The 16,584-nt window shown below is 42.7% G+C and overlaps 1 protein-coding gene and 1 pseudogene across 1 annotated transcript in view; one reads left to right on the forward strand and one right to left on the reverse strand.

The window, feature by feature from the left end:
- The window catches only part of ADIPOR2 (adiponectin receptor 2), a 37,064-nt gene extending 22,394 nt beyond the window's left edge, over nucleotides 1-14,670 (reverse strand). The window contains exon 1 of the mRNA XM_043881345.1: nucleotides 14,497-14,670. The gene's annotated coding sequence lies outside the window, so the exon portion shown is untranslated. The remainder of the gene's footprint in view (nucleotides 1-14,496) is intronic.
- LOC122679927 lies at nucleotides 32-14,673 on the forward strand (annotated as a pseudogene).
- Nucleotides 14,674-16,584: the final 1,911 nt, after the last annotated feature.

The raw sequence follows: 16,584 nt of genomic DNA on the forward strand, positions 1-16,584 counted from the left end.
ACACGGAGGACACACAGTGGACGAAGCATAAATGCGGTGCGCCCACGAACACCAGCACCCAGAGGGCCTCACTCCCTCACCACTGTAAAGCGCTCATTTTAAGGGGTCCAACCCCTTTCATGGCCAGTTAATGGTCACAGAAATCTTCAAGCAAGGTTCTCTGAAGACTGGCCAACTGTCATGGACCTAAGTCTTCCAGTGCTGAGGGCCGGCGGTGTAATGTCCCTCTGTATAAACTGGGACACAGAGAGTGGGGTGCGCAGGCTAAGACTGGTGGCATATCTTTCCAGTTCTATAATTAGATTCTTCAGTAGTGGAAGACAGGCTGTAAAGTATGTCCCATGATTTTGTTGGCTCCCCCTAAGGTGAAAGTAGCCAATTTCAAAGTGACTTGAAAGTTGTACACTGAAATCACTCCAGTGTGATCTGTCATTCCACACTGGGGTATGTGTTTGAAGTTAGTACATGGTTAAAATGACATTTCTGGTATCAAGTTGACGCTCTTCTTGTTGGGAAACCTGAGTGGTACAGAATGTTCTACGTGAAAGTACCAGTAGGTTATGCCCCTCATGATCTCTTTACGATGCAAATCTAAACTTCTAATAATGAAACGGGATTATTTTTTAGGACGGAATGATTTATTTCAATAATGGAACCAGCAGGGATATTAAAGGTACAAGATTTTCTTTTGAAAACTAGCTATTTTTTCTCTTTTTAAATCATCATTAAAAGTAAATACTAGATGTGTTACCTTGGCTGGCTTTCAAGTCTTCAAAGAACCTTGCTGGAAGATTTCTATCATGTTAACTGGCAAGGAAAAGAGCTAGACCTCTTACAATTAACCTTTTTAAAAGCTTTATAGTGGGAATTCCCTGGCAGTCCAGTGATTAACACCCAGGTTCAATCCCTGGTTGGGGAACTAAGATCCCACAAGCTGTGAGGTATGACCAAAAATAAAATAAAAACATAAAAACTGTTACAGTGATGGGGGAGAGGGGTCTTCAAACACCCCAATCTACTATTTCTCTCCACTAACTTTCTGATTCAAGCCACCGCCATGTCTTACTTGTCCTAATACAAGAGCCAGTTACCCACCCACCCAGCCCACTCCTGATCCTCAGGACCCAGTTCCCACACGGCAGTCACAGGGTAACTTTATCAAAAGGCACTCCCTTGCTTTCTGAGCCCTCCAATGGCTTCTCTTCACACCTAAGGAAGCTCTTATCCTGGCTTACAAAATCTTAAATGGCTTAGCCCCTAACTCTGGCCTCACCCTGTATCCCTTTCCCCCTTGCCACTACGTTCCAGCCTCAATGACCTCCCATCTACTCCCCAAATACTCCAAATGCTCAAAGGGCTCCTCTATGTCACTGGTTCCCACAGCCTGGAATGTTCATTGCTCAGATCCTCCCATGGCTGGGCTCCTCCTTCACATGCGAATCTCAATTTAAAGGTCACCTACTCAAAGAATCCTTCTCTGACCACATAATCTCAGTCTTTCCTTATCATATCACCTTTTAATCTCACAGCACTTGTCTCTGTTATTTTTATTTCTTTATTTACTACTAGTCTTCTCTCACTAGACTGAAAATTCCTCCAAGAAGAGACATTATGTATCTTCTTTACTCCTATATTCCAAGTACCTAAAATTGCTCCTGGCACACAGCAAGTGTATTCACTAAATATATGCTGAATAAATAAGTGGGGAATCACGACCCACACTTCAAGGATAAGTTAGGCAGAAACTAACTTCCCTGACTTCCCAGGTCCCTGACACTAACTCCTTCACTCTTCTCATTTACTAATGTTTCTATTACAGTAGCTGTCAAAATTGACTGCATTTCTCTGTTCACTGGTCTGTCTTCCCCTCTTCAACTGCAAACTTCGCAAGGTCAGGGAGCCTTTTGTGGAATCCACTTTTGTATCCACAACCCCAAGCTTGGTCTGGGATGCAAAGAAGGACCTCACAATCTTTTCCTGTATGATGTGGAGGAGGGAGAAGACAGGGACAGCTAACATGCAATCAGCGCTGACTAAGTGCAAAGAACCCTGGATTCTCTCTTGAAATCCTTACAACAGTTTTGGGAGATTGGCACAACTGTTTCCTCTACTCTGGAGATGACAAACACCCAGAGAGGTTATAAATAACGTGTCTTAAACAACAGTAATAAGGGGCAACCTAATCTGCCCAATCAATCTAGTCCGCCTAACACCCCAGTTAATGCTCTTATCCACAACCCTCTATGTTAGCATGAACCATAAGCTGTTCTCAAATAAACGCACGGTAGCACTTAAATGACAAAACCAGGCGGTAACACTGACAGAATGCTACACTTCACAGAAACGCTGAAAATATTAAGAAACAGGCAAGAAATGGGGTGGAGCACAGAGCCTTGCCACATACCAGAAACAATAAAATGACTCGTTAAAACTGGAATTCTTTCCAAACACTCAGAACATTTCTGAGTAGGAAAAAAAAAAGTTAATTAAAAAAAAAAAAACGGTAACTGGAAAAAGAATAACTGATAAAATGGGAAAAGTTCCCAACATATGTTACTGACACAGCCCTTAACAAATGGCACAGCTGATAACTGAGACGGAGCAACAGTTAGATTTCTAAGACAGGCAGTATTATGCATTCATGTTCACAAAATCTCAACTGTTGGAAGCACAAAGAAACATTTCAAATCAAATGCAGCTATTTCTTAAAGATGATCTTGAAGCTATGAAGACAGGCAACACTCCTATCATTTACACTACTTTCCTTCTTAGCATGAAGTAGGGTAACTTTTGAGTAATATCACAAGGAACCTCACTCTTCTAACTTACTGCCCCACCCACTGACCAACTTTGCTGAGAAGAAATCAGGCAAAGCTGCTCCTGTGCAGCAGAGCTGGGGCAAAGCCAGTGAGAGCTGCCCTCTCAGGCTTGAGGCCTACTTCCCAAGTACAGTGTTACTGTCCATCACTACACAAGTTCAGAGGCTAATTCAGAGGGCCATCAAGTGCCAGAGAAGGTGAGCTTTTACACATACTCTCATTTTAACTTTAAAACCTGCCTGCTACAGACAGTACGAGCTCTATTTACAAACAAGAGGACTAGGGGTAAGACCACCCTAGGTTACACAAGTCACAAAATAGAGAAGTGAGAACTGCCCAGTTAGGCCCCCTCCACGGTACAACACTGCCTCCCACAAAGGGAAGTGGTTCCAGTTTTCCTAGTCATGATGTTATCTCTTTGAAGGGAGGTGAACTGTTGCTCAACACTTAACGGAGCCAACTCTAATAGCTGACCTTTCACCCATTATCTCATTTAACCCTCTAACAATCCTTATAAAATGGGGTCCTATTTTACAGATGAAGAAATTGACACTAAAGGAGATCAAGTAACTCAATGACACAAACTGAAGTGGAAGACTACAAATTCAAATCTGTATCTGACTCCAAAGACCAGATCTTAACTCCACCTTGTTATTGTTCAGTCGCTGAGCCATGTCTGACTCTGTGACCCCATGGACTGTAGCCCGCCAGGCTCCCGAGTCCATGGAATCCTCCAGGCAAGAATACTGGAGTGGGTAGCGAATCCCTTCTCCAGGGGATCTTTCCAACCCAGGGATCGAACCCAGGTCTGCTACACTGCAGGCAGATTCTTTACCATCTGAGCCACCAGGGAAGCCCATAACTCCACATTACAGGGCTTCATTTAAGGTACAAACACTGCTTTATAGTGACTGGTCATGGTAATGAATAAAAAATATTTTTATAAAAAGGACTTTCTATAACTCTTATGGTCGTGTTACAATGTCATTTCTATTTCCCAAGACCTATAAGCAACTCTGAGCTTCTAAAACAAAGAACAGTGCACAAAAATCCAAGTGTAGATGAGAAGAACAACAGTTCTAAGCGTAATTAGTCAGGGAAATCCTGAGAAGTCCAGGGTATATAAACTGTCATACCTACAATGAACCAAAATATGTAAATTATGCAAAGACTTCCAGAAATCATCTGCCCTACAATACCACATGTTGCGCTTAGTCGCTCAGTCATGTCCAACTCTTTGCGACCCCATGGACTGTAGCCGGCCAGGCCCCTCTGTCCATGGGGATTCTCCAGACCAGAATACTGCAGTGGGTTGCTACGCTCCCCCTCCAGGGGACCTTCCCAACACAGGGATCAAACCCAAGTCTCCCAGATTGCAAGCAGATTATCTTACCACATAACCATACTCGTGTTCCAACTATGTCAGAAATAAAATCTTTCCAGGTCTATCTGGATATCTGGCCTGTAGAGTCAATGTTTCAGGCAAAATCAAAATCCCTACACTTCAGTAGAGAGCTGTCTGTGTAAGTAAGGAACCATTACTCAGGGCCCCTCTCACCCTGCATAACACCTCTACAACACAAGTTTGTTGGGGGTACAGGGGAGGGTTACAATGCTGCAGATGGAGAAACCAAGAAGTGTTTAATTATCTTTCTCAGTATCACAATCAGAAATTTAGAAATAAAACTTGTGTCTATAACTTTTCCCAGCATCACTGAATTCCACTAAACCACAGGGTTTTCTTTCAATCACCAATTTAAAAAAAGGAATAGGGAAAAAGAAAAAAGAAAGACAGAATATATAACTATCTGCAGACCTCACAGCAACTCTTCTCAGACTAAACACTCATTTCAAGTGGAAACAAAAATAGTTTTCATTCTTAAATTGATTTGTAGAAGTTTCTATTAGACATTTCAGAAAGACTCAGATTTATATGTATTAATTCTCCTAAAACCAAAACTGAAAGTCTCAAACTTCAGAACGTATACATAACAGCAACTGGATGACTAAATACACGTAAGGATTCTGAAGTTTCAAGTATCAAGGAGTCGATCTAACACCTGCTTGTCTAGTTTCCAAAGTCTGTGGGTATTAACCAACAAGGCAAAGACACCAGCAACCTGTCCCCTCCACGGAAGTTTACCATCACACCGTCTGCAACCTTGCTGCTGTTTTCAGTCACCCAGTTGTGTCCGACTCTTTGCGGCCCCACAGACTACAGCATGCTAGGCTCCTCTGTCCTCCATTATCTCCCAGAGTTTGCTCACATTCATGTCCACTAAGTCAGTGATGCAAACGAGCTTCTATTTAAGAAGTGGTTGAGAGAAATGACATCTGGATGAGATCTACAAAATGTGCTGTATCTATCTACTCCTCCAGGTTCTGTTTCTGGATCAAGTAATGCACTAATGGATCAAACCTGAACAAGTAAAGCAGCCTGATAAAAGACAAAGCGGCTGTTATTGCGTTGAACCAGAAAATACTTAAAAGATTTACAATTCAAATTTTAAAACACACTGTATTTTAAACAGACAAACAAGTGCTGTGGTGATTGGCTGTGTATATATAAAAAAAAAATTAGATCCCTGACTTATACACACAAAAAAATTCTTTTCAGGCAAGATCAAGACCTAAATATAAAAAACCAAACTTCTAAAGCTTTTAGAAAGAAATGCGGAGACCTTAATGCCCTTGGAGTACAGAACAGATTTCTTAGATAAAGCACAAAGAATACAAATCAACAAGGAAAATGATGATAGTCTGATAATCATTTCCATTCAACAAAACAAACCACATAAAAAAGACAGATAAACCACACAAACTAAATGATACCTGCAGGTCACTTCACAAATATAAACAGGATATGCAATAAACTGCTAAAAGCAATTTTAAAAGTCAACCCAATTAGGGGTAGGGGAGATGGACAAGGACAGACTCAGCCAAGAAATGGAAATCTGAATGGTCACTCAACATTTCAACATGCTCAATCTCACACACAATCAAGAAAAAATTTAAGGTAATATCATTTCACACTCATCTGACTTGTAAACATGTAAAAAATCTGACAATGCCATGGATCTATAAGGATTTAGTTAGTTAAAGCAAATTCTCTTTCTCATACTAAAAAAAGCCAAGGGACACAATTCTGGAGAACAATTTGGCAATGTCTGATAGAATTTTAAATTCTCATAATCTCCAAAATCTCAAACCAGGTAAATACCACTTCTGGGTAATTTACACCAAAGAACTTCATTTCAAAGTTAGTAACCATACACCAAAGACACACACACACACACACACACACACACACTCTCATAAAACATTTTATCTGGGTAATTTACACCAAAGAACTTCATTTCAAAGTTAGTAACCATACACCAAAGACACACACACACACACACACACACACACACACACACTCTCTCATAAAACATTTTATCTGGGTAATTTACACCAAAGAACTTCATTTCAAAGTTAGTAACCATACACCACACACACACACACACACAATCACAAAACATTTTATCCTTGCTGCCTGCAAAACCACCTGATACTTCGCTAACCTATTTTAATTCCTAAAGTCATTTTTTTTTTTCTAAAGTCATTTCACAACCAATTTATGGCTCCCAACCTGTAATCTGAAAAACCTGCCAATGATTTCACATATGTGCACAAGGATTTCTAACCAGTAATGTCCACTATAGCACTGTTTTTAAAACAGGAAAAGTGGAAACAACCTAAATACCTTATCAACATGAAAAACAAACTTAAACTGGCTGCATTCATATAATACAAAACACAGCTATAAGAAGATAAAGGTGATGACTAATTAAGATGAACGATATCAAAGTGCCATTTTTGTAGGTCAAAACAGGCAAAAAATCAGCATTTTCAGGAGTCTAAAAAACATGTTTCATGAAAAACAAGTTACAGAATATGTAGAATATTGTTTTACATAAAGTATGAAAATACCCCAAACATAATATTGATTTATGAATAGACTCCAATGTAATAATTACACAAAAACAGGCATTAGAAATGATCAACACTAAATTCTAGATAGCAATAATTCTGCAAAGTGAAATGTAACCTAAGAAGGTGCTTCACCTGTATGTGGGAAAATGTTAAGATTTTGAGAGAAAGGACACGTTTGGTGGGTATGTGAGTGTTAATTATATTGGTCTCTGTATTTTCCCATGTATCTGAAATGTTAATGAAAAAAATTTTTATTAGCCAAATACAATACACAAGTGCAACCTAAATTCAAACCAACTGCCCTATACAAAACTTCTTTCATTGGTTTGAAATGTTAATGCATCATCCTTCCCCTTTTCTAAACTCAGGCTTCTAGCCAAAAAAAAAAAAAAAGGGCTTTATGTAATGCCCAATTTCCTTAAAATCTGTCAAGGGAAGATTTATCCCTAGAAAACTGGTCTAGTTCCTTCTTCCAGTTCAGTGCTATGTATTTTACCATATTTTCACTTTTATCTAGGCTGCCAAGAAAATTCAAATCCAAATTTTATTCTTAGTCATTGAATTAAGCTGCCACTTGGAAAAAGAATATATGCTTCCTCCTTTTCCTTATATATATATATATAAATATATAATACATGTATTATATATATAATTATACTTCCAGATCTTTTAAGTTACAGAAATTCTGGAATGAAATAAAATGAAAATAAATCTGAAGAAAATAAAAATAACCCTTCTGCTCCACCAGGCTATGGAGGTTTCACCATCATCGCTTATTTCCTGACCAAAGGAATGGGTATGTGGATAGAACTATGCATACATATTCACTACACTGAAATTTCAGGACATACAATATTAAAGTCAACATGCTACCAATGAAAAATAATTAGGTAATATACTAACAAAAAAATGTATACAAAAGAAAGTGAAGTTGGTCAAAATTTAATAGGGTAATTATTTCTTTCTCTTCAAGACCGTTATGCTTTATATGCTTTGTTTTCCTGTGCATGGACTTTGCAGAAAACTTGTAAGTGCAGTAAGAATATGTAACTTAGAAGCCATATATAAAGAAAGTTCTGTATTTTGCGGGGGGGGGGGGGGGGGGGGGGGGCGGGGCGGCTGTCTTCAAATGAAAAACTTGAAGTGTCCTTCAGGTATTTTCCCCATTCCTTAAGATATTCTGGCAGCTTCCTGACTTTGGCTAGCCTTCGCCTTCTGACTGGACACTTACAAGGTCTACTGAAGCCAAGATACCATTTAGGCGGTACACATGCCCTCTACCACACAGCAAACTCCAAACCAGGGGTTACATGAAACAAACCCCCTAACTAACCTAGTCCTTTACCTTCCAAAACGGAATACATATGTACTTACTAAATAGGTTTGGTTAATTATTTCCTTACCAATAGGTCCTAGGATATTAACCAGTCTTATTTACCTCATTTTAGAAACAAAGGATGATATAGATAATATACACCAAGATGACCATTTTATGCTGTAATTTTTCAAGTTTACATTACACAAAGACTTGGAAAAGGTTATTTTTTAACAAAATTAAAACACTTCACTCAGCAGTAGCCCAGAAGAACACAGTCTAATTTAGGTTTTAAAAAGAACATAACATTTACTCACCACCAGGACTGCAACAGACATGAAGAAGTTATATACGCCTATCCTCAACAAGTATATTGTCTACTGGGCAGTCACCCAGATTCTTTTAGCAGGGTTGGCAAGATTACGCTGCCTTTCAGGGCTAGACAGGGAATCTAAGCAGGTGAGCAGCTCTATCTAAGGGAGAACATACTAGAAAGAACTACTGCAGAAAGCTGGTCTTGCCTAAAGTAACTCTAAACCAACTTCAAACAAAATATATCTCCCAGTAAGAGAGACAAAATACACTGCCAGATATGTTTAACTGCCAATCAGGTAAGGATTGAAAAAAAATTCAAAATGGTATAAAGAATCTAGACCTCAGCCACAGTTCTGACAAGAGCTTACACTGCTGTGACCTTTCTGGGTAGCAGTCTAGTAATATACATCAAAACGAAAAATATGTATTTCCTTCAACCCAGTAACTAGACTCAGAAAGTCACCCTAGGGACTTCCCTAGCAGTCCAGTGGCTAAGACTCCATGCTCCCAATGCAGGGGGCCCAGGTTTGATCCCTAGTCAGGGAACTAGATCCCACATGCCGTAACTAAGAGTTCACATGTTGCAACTAAGACCCAGCAGAGTCAAATCGATAAATATTGAAGAAAAAAAAGAAGAAAGCTACAGAAAGTTGGCCTAAAGAGCCACCAGCATGCGACATTGTACATACAATGCATACATATTAACTTTAAACACTAGACAAACAATTTAAACAATCTAAATACTCAACAATAGTAAAAACTATTAAATTATGGTACACACATTCAATAAAATACCAAGAAACTAAAGGATGGAGTAAATGCAAAAGTATTGACCTGGAAAGCCATCACGGACCTTGGTTTTTAAGCACACTGCGTGTCTTCAGTCGCTAAGTCGTGTCCAACTCTTGCGACCCCATGGACTGCAGCCCACCAAGCTCCTCTGTGCATGGGATTTCCCAGACAAGAATACTGGAGTGGGTTGCCATTTCCTTTTCTGGGGGATCTTCCCGACTCAGTGATCGAACCCATGTCTCCTGCATTGGCAGGCAGATTTTTTTTTTTTTAATCACTGAGCCACCTGGGAAGCCCCTTAAACATATTACTACGACCAAAAGGCCGCCATCAGCCAAGCTCCCAGTGCTACTTCTGGTCACACCTGGAAGAAGGACTCCAAGACCCAGCCTAAGAAGGGCTGGCTGCTATCAGTGGTGTGGGTCTTCTGAGAAACGCTCAAAGTCAGTCTACAGTCAAGCTGTCAAGCAGAAATAAACACAAGCTGCCCAGTTACCTATGGCAGTTACAGGATTAATAAAGTAGACCCTCTGGTCTACACTGAGGAGCTTACACAGCAGAATATTCACTGCAAATCCAATATGGGAGATTTTCAAATTGCAACCAAATAAATCTGGAGAAAGGAATGGCAACCCACTCCAGTATTCTTGCCCTGGAGAATTCCATGGACAAAGGAGCCTGGTGAGCTACAGTCCATGGGGTCACAAACAGTCGGACATGACTCATGACTGAGTGACTAACACACAAACCCAGCAAAGAACTGGCAACGCTGGTGATGTTTATGGCACAGACTGGTCACTGCCACCCAGAACATCTAGACAACTTTCCTCAAGAACCAAAACACCTTCTCTCCTACACTGCCCTGAATGTAGACCTCCCAATAACACTTTGCAAAGCTCTGACCTCACCAGAACCTCATCAATCCATCAAGGCTGCCAGAGTTCTTTTTTGAACCTCTACATTGCCATGTAAGCTTCTAAGACTCTGTACACTCATTTTGTGACTGATGAGAATAAAGGTGCAAAAAACAAGAATAAAGTGAATATGTAATTGCAGAACTGCACACACACATGTTAAGGGACAGCAGCGCCACTGCAGCCAAGATATCTCTGGAAGTGATGACTAAATTACAGAAGAAACAAGTGAAATGATGCCAGGACCATCAGTCAGTGTTATCACAACTGTATGTTTCTCTAAGGTCACCGAAGTATGAGTCACTGCCTTGACATTCTTCCACCAAGGGCAAGATGAAGAAGAACAGGGCAAGGACTTAGAGTGCTAATGTTGCATGCCTTGGGGGAGAGGCTCCAAACACAGGACAAGAATGTTACCAAAGTACTTCAAAAACAGTAGAAAAAATTTACAAGTGTTAACTTCTCAATGATCCATTCAGTTCATGAGCCCCAAGAATTTGCAGAAAAACCACTAAAGCAGCTGAAGAGTTATAAGGAAACTTCTGAAGTGAAGATATTGCTCATGAACTTCATCTCCAGACTGGCAAGAATTCACAAGCTCTTTCTGTCCCACTGTGCACAGGTTTCTGCAGCAGCACCAAGAGGAGGAACAAGACGCTTCTGTTTGCATTACCTACTTCTCTGCACCTGGTAGTCCCAGAGACCACTGAGGTGCTGCTCAGGACCACGCCACCCATTCTGTCATGACAAGAACTCTGGGGAAGTCATGACAGGAGGAAGCAATGCCCTGAGAGAGATAACAGCTCAATGACTGAAAAACTTCCTGAAAACTTGGCCCAGTGTAAAAAACACTCTTGACCTCTCCTAAGACTCTGATTCAGTTCTTCCAAAAACTGAATCCTCAGATATCACAGAAGGAACTCCAGGGTAAGCCTACAGAGGCCTCAATAAAATCAAGGGTGCAAGAATATGGAGACTTAGATGCTAAAGATTACATTCCAGGAACTGCACTTCTGAAAGCTGAGGAACAGAACACTGAGAACCATCCAGATAGGTGGGGAAATACCAGGCTCAGTGAGAAGGAACCTGATGTAAATGGGGGGGTGTGCACCATTCCTTTGATGAAGAACAGCTAGAAATCTCCAAGAAACTGAACAAGCTTCACAGAGGAGCCAAAATGTCCAGTCCAAAATAAGTGCTTCTTCAGAAAAGAGCAGCTGGTGCTATGGGACAAACTTCTGAAAAACGGAAAAAGCAGTAACTTCCCAGCAAATTTTCCATTCCAGGGAAAATGCTAAACTTGTGTTATTAATCTGAATATTAGTGAATTAAGACTGCTGATTTGCATTTAAAAGTCCAGAAGCACTATTTTTTGAAAATCACCCCAAAAAAAGCACACTTGCTGAACAATGACTGGTTTGATCCCACTCCAAAAACTCTGCAATACAAAAATGAATCCTAATATGCAGGTTTAAATTAACAATGAAGCAACATTGGTTTATCAATTGTAACAAACATAGTGTGTTAATACAAGATGTTATTAATAAAGGAAAATGGAGTGTGGGTGATATGAGAACTTTCTCTACTAGCCACACAATTTCTATAAATCTAAAACTGCTCTAATGAAGTCTGTTAATTTTTGTAAAACCTGCATGTGTTAGATGGATTTGCAAATAAACATTTGCATATGCAAAGAGAGAGGGAAAGCTCTATATCAAACTTGTTGCAGTGGTTTCCTACAGAGAGTGAGGAGCATAAGGAAGAATTTTTACATTATGTATCTCTCAACTGTCTAACAACTTACTACACTGAGCAAGTAGCACACTGAGGGCCTGGGTGTTGAAACCAGACTGTGTGTGCTTAGTCACTCAGTCGTGTCCAACTCTATGTGACCCCATAGACTACAGCCCGCCGGCTCCTCTGTCCATGGGGATTTTCCAAGGAATTCTCTTGGAGTGGGTTGCCAGGCCCTCCTCCAGGGGATATTCCCAACCCAGGGATCGAACTCAGGTCTCCTGTATTGCAGGAGGATTCTTTATTGACTGAGCCACCAGGAAACCAGACTGCATGGACTGAACCCCAGCTCCATCATTATCTAGCTGACCAACTCGGGCAGCTAATCTCTCAAGGCCTCCAGTCCCCTCATGTGCAAGTAGGGACAACAGTTTGTGTACCTGTACTGAGCCGCTGCAGGCATTAAATGACTCACTACCTGTAACACGTAGACAGGAAAACTATCTGGTCCATAAAGTGTTCAATAAATAGTGTCCACCACCAATAAGCATCTATTATGCCTCATTTTAAAAAAAAAAACCTTGATTGGTAAGACAAACAAGGAAAACTTGGTTCATCAAGCCCCTTCTAGTGAAACCTTCAATACAGAAAATACAATGTATTCAACTGCCAAATAAAAATAATATGAGTATTTAACAGACTGCAAACCAATATTTGGCAATATAAGCCCAATTACATAGAAATAATCACTAATACATTCTACAAGGGTAATCATAAAAACAAATCCCTGATTTGTGTTGTGATTTTTGCTGTGATCCTATTTACTTTTTTCTTAACATTTTTCTGACTCATTTTAACTTTCTACATTGAATATGTGTTGTTTTTAATAAAGTAAAGGAGTGGCAAACATTTTCTTTTGAAGGCCAGATAGTAAATATGTTTCCAGTTTACAGGCCATAAAGGTCTCTGTCCTAACTACTCAACTCACACCACAAAAGCAACCAGCTAAATGAGAGCATATGGCTATGTCCCATTGAAAATTTAATTTACATAAACAGGCAGCAGGTAGGACATTGCCCACAAGCTGTCAAGTTTACCCACCCCTGAAATAAAGAGAGAAAGAAAACTGTGCTCATTTTGGAAAACAAAAAGAAACTGCATCTGCTAAATTGACACTATTGATTGGGGGGAAGGTACTTGTTCATTTATTAATATATACAAGAGTAGGGACCAAAAAAAACCAACTTTTTTATTTAGGCTCTGGAAATCCTCCTCTCATCCTTAGTGCCCCAGTAAGAAAACGCTTGCTAAGGAGCCTAAAGTCTGAATGGGAACACACACTAGTAGCTAGGCAATTACAAACACAGGCAAAAAGAAATACCTTTCGTATTTAAATCGATTTGAAATTTCTTCAAATGTCATAATTCACGACCAGTGGCTGCCACCACAGGGCCTGAAGTCCCAACTAACTGATGAAAGGATTTTGGTTTTGGATCAGGACAGCATGGGAAAATTTATGAGAAGAGATGAAAACATCTATGGACAACTACCAGCACTAGAAGTAAAATTTCTATGAAATAAACATGAGGAGTGAAAAGAATCAGGAATGAACCATCTAGAAAGTCTAACAGAATTAGAGTCAGAGGGTGGTAAAACGAGACACGCAAGTGGCCTTTGGTAGGACACTTCAAACTTCAAAAAGTTTCTGATCTCCGTCCCAAAAATAAAGCTTTGGGTTGGAAGAAACTATTCTCAACATTTCACTTGGGACGCAATTTGAAATGTTATGACAGATTTCTCGGAGTTTTAAATGGTTTCTTCGGAGGATGGATGAAGGGCTGCTTTGGGAGGAGATGCGAGGGGAACAACCCAGGGCTGAGGAGTCCAGAGTCTAAATATAAAGACGTTAGCAGACCCCTCTGCTTAAAAAACACGCCGACCCTGCACGACAGTCCCCGTGCCGGGTACCAACCCGGCGGGACCCGTCCACCTTTCTATCCCGCGACCGCGCCAAATTGTCAAGCCCCAGCGGCGAACGAAAACAAGGTCCACAGCCAGGGGCGCCCACAGCGAGCTCCGGCACAAACGCCCAGGCCCGGAGCCGGTGAGCAGCCGCCTCGAGGGGCGACACCGACACACCGGGCCCAGGACCGGGTCCGACCAAGCCGCCTGCGAGCGGGCAAGCGCCGGTGAGGGGTCTCCCCGCCGCAAAAGCCGGATCCGGGCCCGAGCGGAGCCCACCTCGGAGTGCGGCAGGCAGAGACTCGGAGGGGTGACCCGGGGCCGAGGGGACCCGGGGCTGGGGATGGAGGGGGACCTGGACCGAAGGAAGCCGGGACCCTGGGCCGGGGGAGCCGTGGCTGAAGGGGACCCGGGGCGGCGGGACTCGGGACTGAGGAGATCGGAGGCTATGGGAACCAGACTGCAGGAAGCGAAGGCTGAGAAGATCCCGGGGCTGAGAGGGTCTCGGCGGAGGGGGCCGGGAACTGAGGGGCGCCGGCCCAGGGGTCGGAGCAGAGGACCGAATAGTGCGCTCCTCGCCTGCCGCGCTGCCGGGACACCTGCCCTCAGCCCTCGCCCCCGCCAGCCCAGCCTCCCTCCCCAGTACCGCGCTCCCACTCGAGAACCTCACCAGAGCTCGCCGCCGCCTCGCCGCACGTCTCGAACTCCTCGGAACCGCGGCCGCTGGGAGCCCAGAGGAGCGGAGGTGGCGCCCGCTGCCGCCGCCGCCGCCGCCGCCGCGACCCAGCGTCCGGGAGGCTCCTTCAGCTGCCGCCGCCGTGACGCTAATCACACGAGGCGGCCCTAGCCAATGATAAGGCGCCTCGTGCGCAGCCGCGCTCGTCGAAGCCGGAAGCGCCCCCTGGCCGCTCCCGGACCGGAGCAGTTTGGGTGGGTCGGGAATCTAGCGGGAGGCGCCGAGCACCCGGAGACACGGAAGTCCCTTAGCTGTCCTCCCACCGGAAACGGGAGCGTGTGCAGCGGAAGAGGCGTGGCCGGCCGGCTAGGGACGCTTCCCGGTTTCTATGGATACGGCCCGCAAACCGCGGGGGGAACCGAAACAAGGGATTGCTAGACACAGTCCGAGGCGGCTTCAGACCTAAACGCGAAGCGTCTTCCCACAAGATAACAGCGATTGCTTTTTATTACCTCACGGAGACACTCCCATTTATGCCTTACGACTTCCAGAAAACGAATGTGAGCCCGCTCCTCTTAAAAGTATAAAATTCAGAGCCATTCTAAAAATGTTTCAGTGTAATAGCAGGTCAGAAACTAACTCAGCAATACTGTGTCCATTTGCCCAAAACGATTTATTTTCTACTTGTTTCAACTGAGCTTTAACTTCTTTAAACCCAAAATCTGCCTACATACTTATTCTATAAGAAAACAAAGTGTAGAAGTTGGCCAGTGTAGAAAATGTTTTCTTCACATTCAGTGCTCTGAAGAGGTTATATTGCCTTAACTGTCAAAAAATCTTGTTATACTAATTAAGGGAAAGCCATAAGCTTTCAAGGACGCCCATGCCCCAGGCTTTTCCATCTTGAAACTGAGTGGCACCTTGTGAGGCTCCCAGGCATGGAGGCCTCGTTTTTATGTCCCCCATTTCTTGTAAGCAAGACTCTACCCTCCACGTCCTTCCCTGAGTTCCAAAGGGCAGATTTGAACAGTTGCTAATCAAGGGAGGAGACGCCAAGAAACCACCTGAGGCAAGATTAAAGGGACCAGCGGAGTTTAGCTAGATTAGGAGGCCACGTGAGACCCTGCCGGGCTTCCCTCCTAGCTCAATCGGCAAAGAATCTGCCTGCAATGCAAGAGACCCAGGTTCGATTCCTGGGTCAGGAAGATCCCCTGGAGACGGAAAGGGCAAGCCATTCCAGTATTCTTGCCTGGAGAATCCCATGGACAGAGAAGCCTGGCAGGCTACAGTCCATGGGGTTGCAAGAGTTGGACACACTTAACAACTAAACCACCACCACCATGAGATCCTGTACACACCCTAATCTTATCAACAACCCCCACCCTTGGGAAATATTGCTGTATGAATGCATGCATGCTCAGTCATATCTGACTCTTTGTGGCCCCCTTGACTGTACCCTGCCAGGCTCTTCTAAAACTCCTTATCAAATCCTCCTGGGTAAGAGGGCTCTCACCCAACAATGCTGGCACCCTGATCTTGAACTTCTAGCCTTCAGAACTATGAGAAATAAACTTAACATTGTTTATAAGCTTTAAAAAAAAAAAAAAGTTTCCTGGGTGGGGACACATTTTTTCAAGGCCTACTATATCCGCCTTTGCCTGGCAAAATAATAAAGCTATCCTTTTCTACTTCACCCAAAACTCTGCCTCTGAGATTCAACTCCCCACTGGCGTACAGAGAAGCTGAGCTTTCAGCATCACTCCCTGGGACCACACCAAAAGAAAAAACAAAGGAAGCTGGAAAAGCGTCACAGATCTCATATCAAAAGACCTAGGGTCTGATACATAAGGAAAAATGTGTATAATAGAGAACTCTTCAGCCTGGAAGTGTAAAATCTGAGAAGTGATTAAAGTTACTAAAATCAGAAAAAGCATGAATAAGATGGTCTTAATACTAGTATTTTAGAATGCTGGTATTAAGTCCACCCAGGTAAGCTTGAAAAAAGCCGACAAGCACTTCCCTGGTGGCGCAGTGGTAAAGAATCTGCCTGCCAATGCAGGAGATACAGATTCGATCCCTGGT

This window comes from Cervus elaphus, chromosome 22, assembly GCF_910594005.1.
Source record: "Cervus elaphus chromosome 22, mCerEla1.1, whole genome shotgun sequence".
NCBI lineage: Eukaryota > Metazoa > Chordata > Mammalia > Artiodactyla > Cervidae > Cervus > Cervus elaphus.